Here is a 7,884-nt window from a genome sequence, read left to right on the forward strand (position 1 = left end):
AGTAACTAGATTTATCTTTGAGTTTCTTTATTATTGTGCTCCTTTTATTTATTTCATTTCTTAATGATGTCACTTCATCCTATAGCTTTTGACATTGATCTTCCTTTTCCTTGTTTCCTTCATCTAGTTGAGCTTTTAGTTTGGTAGCTTCTTCTTTGAAGGCACACTCCCTTTTGTCCAATAGATCTTGTTGATCTCTAATTTTTTCTGTGAAAATTCTAAATTCTACCTCTATTTGATATCTTTCTGTCACCCATAAGAGCAAATTCAGTTGTTTCGCTATCACTTTCATCATCTTCAAATGCACAAAGAAATGTATCACCAAAGGATAACAAATTCATACCTGATAGATCTTTTATTTGTTCATCTTCATTCTGAGGTGATTCTGAATCTAAAGAGTTGCTTCCACATAATCCCCAATCGACTCTCCCACTGTCATAGTGCCTTTGATATGTTTTCTTCTTCTTAGGCGCTTTCTTCTTTAGCTTCTGTCCCATTGTTCAACGGATCTACTTCAAGCGATCAAGCTTCTTTTGAAGGACCTGTTCTGATACCAATTGTTGGAAATAATACCAAGAGGAGGGGGGGTTGAATTAGTATTAGTCAAGTCAATAATCTTTTTCTTTTCATACTCAAATTTATATACGTTACTTCCATGAAGGTAACCCGCGTGTACACGCAACTGTGTTTAAGGGAAACAGCGTATATCCAACGAATTTATGATTCAGTTAATTCATCATATGTTGATCTTTAATCTATGCATCGGTACTTTATTAAACAGTAACCATGTGTAGTAAACAACAGAATGAACCATCATACATAAGCAACATACATGAACACCAAGATTTAAGGTGGAAACCCAATGTGGGTGAAAACCACCTGATGTTGTCATCTCTGTCTTCTTTTAATAATAAGAAAATCTGTTTACAACATTGTACTGGTGCATACTCATACCAGAAGGCAGGCTTCTACCTACAGAAGGTTACTACCTTCTCTCGTTCTCCAGCTTCTACTGGAAGGGAGCTACAACCCCCTAGCTCCTGTACTAGCCGATATGTTTACTAGTACATAGGAACCGACCTACAAAAGGTTGCAACCTTCTTTCTTCCTCCAAGGACCACGTTTCATAAATTTTCAGACTATATACTCCTAGAACACAACATCATAATATGAAGGCCACATTTCATCCAATTTTCATACTGGACCCATCAACAACATTGAAGCTCAAAGTCAATCACCACTACAATACAACCATCAAATACATTTGCATTAACCAATCATTGAAACTCAATCATCAATCTTTGAATCACCCACAACTGAATCACTGAAGTCCCATCATCACTGAGGAAAATCACAATCAACTGATCAATCTGAATATTTAGTATACTGTCATCAAAAACACAGTCACCAGAACATAGAGTAGAACCTAGAATTCTGCAACAACAACCAGATCCAACTGCAACCTCAAATATCATATCTCATAATGTATACGCTACTTTGATGAACCAAACTAGCGTGTATACACGCTTTTATCACAACCAGCTAATGTATACATATGCAAATATTAATTCATAATTTTGCAGCTATTCCAGACTTCAGTCATACCCAGATCATAACATTTACAGAAAAACACATGCGTCAGTATTCAGATCTAGATTATACATGATCAAACCATATAATAATAATTCATTTCAAGCCTTAAGATCCCGATCCATCATTAGATCTTATCCCGCATCAACCGCTAAGGTTCATCCTTGGTTCAGATCAAGCACAACACCATAAGTCAATAACCTACATACTAGATCTCACACTTCATCAGATATTCAATACTTGCACACATTGGCCTAATGATCTTCTCCTCATTTTATATTTTTAGGCCTTTCTCAATACTATGGACCAAAACCACTTAGGACCAATAGCTTGGACCAAATACCTAGGGTCAATACCTCAGACCAGATACCTTGGACCAATACCATGGATCAAATACCATGGACCAAATACCTCAAACCAAAAACTTAGTTTTCCAAGGTATACGCTACTTGTGTTTAGTGAACCTGTTTGTATACGCAGCTTGGTCAAGGTGAACCTACGTATACCTTTCTTTCTTCATTCTCTATAATCTGATCTGTGAACGGTCATCTAAGAGAGTTGCCATTGTACATTACTTCTAAACTGATTCCTGCATTTTGTCACATCTATAAACACAATTGAACACAATTGCCATGCATTCTATCACATCTGATATCTCTTCTATAGATTCATCTAGTTACCATATACAAGTGAGTTGTTCTGCTACAGGTGGGTTACCATCAAGTATAATACATGCATCATAATGCCAACAGTTGTGAGATATAGCAAGTTTCCTATCATCGATCTATAGACGGTTTGATATACCAAAGGTGTCTCATCTTATCCGCATAAGTTACATCCTATAACCATGGGGGTGTTAACTCACTTGCATCCTCCCAGTATAAATTTCTTCATATTTTTTCACAGGTATTATGATTCGAAGATTGTATTAGGCCTGGTGAAAATTCAATGTAATAAAGGTACACTTATTCCGAGCTAAATGTTGGGCAAAATCATAGTGATTGGGATCACTTGTGGTTTATTAATGGATAAGGAAATTGGCAAAGGTAATGGAAAAGTATTTGGAAAGGAAAAGTGGCATTTTTGGGACATTTATTTATGAAAATAATGGAAATTAGGAGAAATGGGAGGTGAAAGGTAATCGGTTGCACGTGGGGAGGAAAATGAAGGAAAATAATGGAAAATGAAGAAAATAGAGACCTTATTAATACACAGACTTTTTCCAGTTCATTTTTGTAGATATCTCTCTATTCTCTCTCTCTCTCTCTCTCCCATTTTCTTGGACACCTACAGTTTCTTGGAGCACTCTTAGAGGAGTGTGGAATACTTGGAGTTTTGGAGCAAGAAGGCAAAGGAAGAGAAGGAAAGAATAAGAGGACATCAGGATCAATAGCTACAATGGATTTTTCTTGCACATATCGAGTTGCATGTATGTTTTCCTCAGTAATTTTGGCATGCATGGCATAGGCATGTGGTTTATTGGTCATGATCTTTCACTGTCATGGAGGATTGTCTAGATTGAAAGTGGATTTTCCTAGCCTTTCCATTTCATGGATAGCCATGGTGTTGTGGTTTCATTTCTTTATTTTTCTGTTTGGTTGTCATGTTTCCTTGAGCTTGGGTTGAGTTACTAGTTCTTGTAAGCCTTGGTTAGACAAATGCTCTAGAAGCCCTGTAACAACTTGGGTTGAGTTACTAGTCATGGAAGCCTTGGTTAGAAAAATGATCTCGAAGCCCTTTGTTGGTTGTTATGAAACCAACTCACAAAAAGATAGAAAATATAGATCAACGCCTTAGAATTCAGCCTCTTTGAGGGGGCAACCTCCTTTACATTATAGAAATGAATGATTCTTGGATGATTCAAATGACAAAACCTCCTTTCTATATATAGGAGTCTAAGGAGTCACAATATAACCCAGCCAACCTATCAATAATAATATAGAGGCACAAAAATAACAATAGAGGGATTCTATGGGGCACAGTAATAACAATATGGGGACAATAGGGGCACAACAATATTAATAGGGGATAGAAATACAATAGTAATGGGGTAATCACTAGTATTATAGGGACCTAACATGCCCCTCTCCTTCAAAAAAGTGTTGTCCTCAACGCTTGAGTAGTTCTGGATGCTTCTGTATAAAATTCTCTTCCTCCCATGTGGAATCTTCAGTGGATAAGTTCTTCCACTTGATGAGATACTCTGAAATTGATCGATTTCGTAGCTGTCGAGTTCTTGTTTCTATGACTGCTTCCAGTTCCAATATAATTTTTCCTTCCTTTTCAAGTCCTAGCAATATTGTTTGAACTAGGAGCTTGTCGCCTATAACCTTCTTTAAACGTGAAACATGGAAAACTGGGTGCACTCGAGAAGCTGTAGGAAGCTCCAATTTGTATGCCATAGTACCAATCTTTTGTAACACCTTGTACGGACCATAATACTTTGGTGATAAGTTATAATACTTCTTAGCTTGCTTGAGGGACATTAGTTTATATGGTTGTAGTTGTACGAATACCCAATCACCTACATCAAAACTTCTTTTGCTGCAATGTTGATCTACCTGTTGTTTCACTCTATTCTGCGCCAACACGAGGTTATCCTTTAAGAGTTGGAGGACTTGTTGTTGATGCTTGATGTGATGTTCCACTACTTGAACCTTATAATTTTCTCTTAAATATGATGTGATGGATGGTGGTTGATATCCATAAAGTTCCATAAATGGGGTCATTTTTGTTGCTGTATGGAAGGAAGTGTTATACTACCATTCAGCCAGAGGCAACCATTTAACCCATTTTGTCTATTTATCAGATACAAAGCAACGAATATATCCTTCCAAAAATTTGTTTACTATCTCAGTTTGCCCATCAGATTGAGGATGATAAGATGAGCTATGAGCTAACTGAGTACCGAGACAAGAAAATAATTCTGTCTAAAAATTTCCAGTGAAAATGGGATCTCTGTCACTTACAATAATCTTTGGGTTTCCATGTAGCTTTTGATTTGTTTCCATAAATGTAGTAGAAATTGTACTAGCTTTAAATGGATGTGATAATGACCAAAAGTGTGCATACTTGGTAAGTCTATCAACTACCACCATGATGACACTCTTTCCCTCAGACTTGGGTAAACCTATGATAAAATCCATTGAAACCTCCTCCCAATGATGGCATGGAATGGATAAAGGTTGTAATAGACTCGGGGTCTTAATTGTTTCAACTTTATTTTGTTGGCAAACCAAACATTCTGCCACAAACTTTTGAATATCCGATTTAAGGCCATCCCAAAAAAATTCCTTCTTAACCCTATGGTAAGTTTTTAAAAATCCTGAGTGCCCTCCTAAGGGAGAAGTGTGCAATTCCATAAGAATCTTTTGTTTGAGTTGGGAATTCTTACAGAGGTATAAGAGATCTTTATACCATAATGAATCATTTTGCCAGCTAAATGTATTAGATGTACTGGAATCTTGTTGTAACTTTCAAATAAGTGCCCACACTTCTTCATCATTCTTCATTCCTCCCTTTCTTCGTTTATCCAATCTTGTTGGATAATAGAAATGGCGCACAACAATGCTTCGACATCCTCATCCTTTCTTGAGAGTGCATCTACCACCACATTTTTCTTCCCTTTTTTGTAGATGAGTTCAAAGTCATAACCCAACATCTTTGTGACCCACTTTTGTTTCTCTTCAGAGGATAATCTTTGTTCTAAAAAGTATTTAAGGCTATCATGATCCATTTTTACCTTGAAGTGTCTTCCCATTAGATAGGGTCACCATTTCTTAAGTGCATGTAGTATTGCCAACATTTCCTTCTCATAAATATCTTTGTGTAAAAACTTTCCCTTGATTGGATGACTTTCAAACGCAATGGGTCTTTCATCTTACATTAAAACAGCACCAATTCCATTTCCTGAAGCATCATATTCCACAATAAAGGTTTTTGTGAAGTACGGTGTAGCACATACCGGTGCTTGGCACATTGCCTCTTTAAGATGTTCGAAGGTCTTTGTTGCTTCTGGAGTCCATGAAAATGCATCTTTCTTCAATAATGTTGATAGAGGTGCTGTTGTTCTCCCATAATTCTTAACAAACTTGCGATAATACCTTGTCAACCTGAGAAATCCTTGCAGATGCTTTATGGATGTGGGGATTTTCCATTCCTTAATGGCTTTAATTTTGCTAGGGTCTACCTTAACTCCTTCATGAGATACAATATGACCCAGATATTCCACCTCTCATACTACAAAGAAACATTTGGATCTTTTTGCATATAATTGTTTCTCCTCCAATAGTTGTAGCACCCTGTCAACATGTTCAACATGATCCTTCCAAGACTTGCCATAGATTAGTATATCATCAAAAAATACTAACACAAATTTTCTAAGGAATGGTTTGAAAATGGAATTCATTAAACCTTGAAATGTAGAAGGTGCATTGGTAAGGCTAGAAGGCATGACCAAAAATTCATAATGACCCTCATGAGTTCAAAATGTTGTTTTCGGAATGTCTTCAGTCTTCATTCTGATTTGGTGATATCCTGAACGAAGATTCAACTTGGTGAAGTAAATTGATCCATGCAACTCATCCAGTAATTCATCAATGACAGGAATGGGAAACTTATCTTTAATAGTGAGTTTGTTGAGCTCCCTATAATCCGGACACATGCGCCATGATCCATCCTTCTTGTGCACCATGCTACTGAAGCAGAGAAAGAACTTTGACTAGGTTGAATTATACCAGCCTCTAGCATTTCTGCAACCATATGTTTAATTTCACTCTTTTGGGCATAGGGATATCTGTATGGCCGGATGTTTGGAGGAACACTTCCTGGAATCAGACGAATAGCATGATCATGATCACGAATATGTGGGAGACCTTTGGGGGTCTCAAATACCTTGGAATGATTGTCCAAGACTTTTTGGAGATCTAGAGAAGCAAATGATTTCGATGTGGAAACATCTTGCGAACATAATTGTGCAATTACACCTCTTTGTTCCTTTTTTAGAAGCTTTGTCATATCGTTAGAGCTGATTATCTTTCCCAGTTTCCCTACAATACCCCTTAATTCAACTTCCTTTCCTTCCACAAAAAATTTAATGAAAATTTCTTGAAAATTAAAAGCTATTGTAACCCAAGGATTGTAGCCATTGGACTCGTAGTACAACATCAACACCTCCCATTGGAATGGAAAGCATTGGGCTAGTCAATACATATTCTCCCATGGATAGCTTGATATTATGGCACTTTCCAGAGCAATTTATTGTTCCTCCATTTGCAACCATCACTTGACACTCTGGTGCTGGATATAGGAAGAAATTCAATTCTTTTGCTACCTTACAATGAATAAAATTGTGGGTATCTTCCTGAATCAATCAACACTATTACCTTTTTCTTCTTGATTTGTCATTCTATCTTGATGGTTTGAGGAGTAGTAATTCCAGCCAATTCATTACAATATATGGTCGGATTCATTTCTTCTTTATCTAGGCTTTGTTCCTGGAGTATATCCTCTTCTTTTGATCTTTCTTGCTCCCTTTCTTCTTCCTCTTATCAATCTATGTAGAATAATTTCTTCTTAGCACACTTATGAACTTTAGTGTATTTTCTATCACAACTATAACAAAGCCCTTTTTCTCTTTTTTCTTCCAATTGTTGTGGTGTCCACCTTATAGGTTGTGGAAGACTAGGGGCAACAACACTTCCATCTTTATCGTTGTGAGTGGTATGCTTCCTAGTTGCCATAATTTTGATTTCCATTTTTCTTGCTAACATGAATGCCTTCTTTAATGAATAAGGTTCCCAAAGGCAAACATCATGTTGGATATTATCCTTTAAAGTCCCTATGAACACATCAATCTTATGCTCCTCTGGAATACTTTTTACCCTTATGTTCAATTTTTGGAACTCTTAAATGTGCTCCATTATTGAAACCTTTTGTTTGAGACTTATCAATTGGCTAAAAAAAGTGTTGCTTTTTGTATCCTCATAATGTGCTGTCAATTCTTCCGTAAAAATTGCCCAAGTGATAATTTTTTTGCGAGAGCAAAGCCATTCATACCATACAAACTGATTTGGTTCCAAATATAAGGTTGCAATACATACCTTTTGTGTGTTTTGCACATTATTGAGATCGAAAAATTGCTCCATCTATAATATCCATGTTGCGAGATCCTTGCCATCAAACTTCCTCATATTGATTTTTGGAATATGGTGGGTCCTTGATCCAACATTAGAGTCTATGAAATCATGATTAACATTTCTTTTGTTTGCATCATGAGTTTCCTTTACTACCCTT

The sequence above is a fragment of the Pinus tabuliformis genome, chromosome 4_2 (genome assembly GCF_031772625.1).
Source record: "Pinus tabuliformis cultivar Carrire ecotype Pingquan chromosome 4_2, CPIR1, whole genome shotgun sequence".
Lineage (NCBI taxonomy): Eukaryota > Viridiplantae > Streptophyta > Pinopsida > Pinales > Pinaceae > Pinus > Pinus tabuliformis.